A 2,112-nucleotide genomic window follows, 5' to 3' on the forward strand; every position below is an offset into this window, starting at 1 on the left:
CTTCAAAGTTTAGTAATGAAGAGTAGTACTTGAGCCCAAAAATCTCAGATATGATGGCCAATATCAATGTCCACTCCGCCCCAAAGCAGAACCCAATTATCACTGATGATGCATCATAGTTTTTAAGGCGGTAAGGCGACGGAGGCGTTTGAGGGTCTTTCGGAGCGCCTTAGCGATAAGGCGGGCATAAAGCGTCGCCTTATTGACTAAAGTGTTCCTGTGTAATTTTTTTTATAAAACCAATCTATTTGGCTCAAATCCTAGTTGAATCCTATTACTCATATGTTAAATAAATATTAAAGGTTCATATTCATATCAATGTAAGATATTCATCAAGAAAACAAATCAATAAAGTGAATAAACTAAGTTCATCTTCATCAATCATCAATCATCATAACATATTAACATATAATATAAATACATAATTATGAAGCAAAATTATAAAAATAAAGAAAAGAAGACATAAAAAATACAAGTATTTATTATACTTACCTCTTTGATGCCAAAATGAGTGCATAAGCCCTAAGATCATCCATTATATTTCTACTCATGTCAATGAAGAATGAAGCTCACTGCTGCTGAGCAAACTCACCGCTACCGGAGCAAAATGGTCGCCTAGATAAGTGGTTCTTCCTTGTTCATTGATTCCTTCTCAAAGCCCTTTTTTAAAACCCTTGACAAAATCCAAACCCTGTTTGTGAATTGTGTTTTTGTTTTGTTTGTTTTGGTTATTTTTGGTGGAGTAAAGTTGATCCCATACATCTCAAGTGTTAATAAAATCATACAGCTACCAATAAAAAATCTATATTTGGAATCTTCATCAAGTAATTTTAAAATGTGTTTAAAAAAAAAAAAACCCATAAGGCGCCACTTCACGTAAGGCGGAGCACTGCCTTACCATCTCTAGACCGCATCAGTGCCAAGGCGCTAGTAAGGCGTCGCCTTAGCAGCGCCTTAAAAACTATGTGATGCATAAAGAGAGCCTGGAACACCAAAGGCAATAAGAAGATGACTAACGCATGACAACAAGAGTATCATGGTGAGCATTAAAGCCCTTGGAAACTTGTATTCCTTCACAAAGATCTCAGATACAAAGCCGGCTGCCACTCGCCCGAGATAATTCCATATGCTCACGAGCGATACTATGGTGCTTATGCTGCGAGAAGGGTACCCAAGAGATGTTCCTATTTGTCCAATGTTATCAATCTCCGTTAATGCCCCAGAGATGTTCCTATTTGTCCAATGTTATCAATCTCCGTTAATGCCCCGCCAATGCCGCGGATTGTTGCCACAAAGAGAATCAACATGTCAAAGCTAAATAACGCCTGCAAAACAGTGTAGTCTTCCCCTCTCTTTGGCGCCTTTAACATATGAGTCAAGCGAGAGATTGGAGTAGCACTCAATGGTGGCACTTCCTCTGTTGGTGGAGTTGATTCAATAAAAGTTTGCTCTACAGGCTCCTGAATTGTTGATCTCTTAGTATTCCAGAGATTAATCTCTTTCTTTTGTTGCTGAACAAACTTTATGATCCTACAAGTAGGAGCTAACAACACACATATGGCAGCAGGAAGCCAAGTTATAAGAAGAATGAGTGACCCAGAATCATCCCCATAAACTGCCAGATAAAGTTGTGTCAAGATTGCACCACTGAGAACCACAAATCCTTTGGAAAGGCCAATCATAATTCCTCTACTTTCTGGGAAGTTCTTGACTGCAGTGACTAATGCAGCTGTGTTGAATAATGACACTGAATTTCCACCAAGAAATATATAGATACACATATGCCATATCTGAGGTTGAGATTTGCAGTGTGTAACGGCAAGCCAAATTGCAAAGTAGCCTCCAAAGTTCATTGCTGAACCTATGATGAGTACAAGCCATGGTGGTGAGAGATCATAGATGAGACCAGAGAGGACACCTACATTGGCACCCAATTCTTTGAAGAAACTTAAAGAGATTGAGTGTTGTTTGATCATATGCAAGTGATGATTTGATACTATTTGAATATATACCAAACATGTAACTTGAACCAGCCATGGACATGATTATGAAGGAAGCAAAAGCCATGAACCATCGCCCCAAGAGCAGATGCATCACCAAGCTGTTCTTCAT

The 2,112-nt window shown here is 38.8% G+C and overlaps 1 pseudogene; it reads right to left on the minus strand.

Annotated features, from left to right (window-relative positions):
- Positions 1–2,112, minus strand: part of LOC122072096 — a 3,542-nt pseudogene extending 1,430 nt beyond the window's left edge.

Source organism: Macadamia integrifolia, chromosome 1, assembly GCF_013358625.1.
Source record: "Macadamia integrifolia cultivar HAES 741 chromosome 1, SCU_Mint_v3, whole genome shotgun sequence".
In the NCBI taxonomy this organism is placed as follows: domain Eukaryota; kingdom Viridiplantae; phylum Streptophyta; class Magnoliopsida; order Proteales; family Proteaceae; genus Macadamia; species Macadamia integrifolia.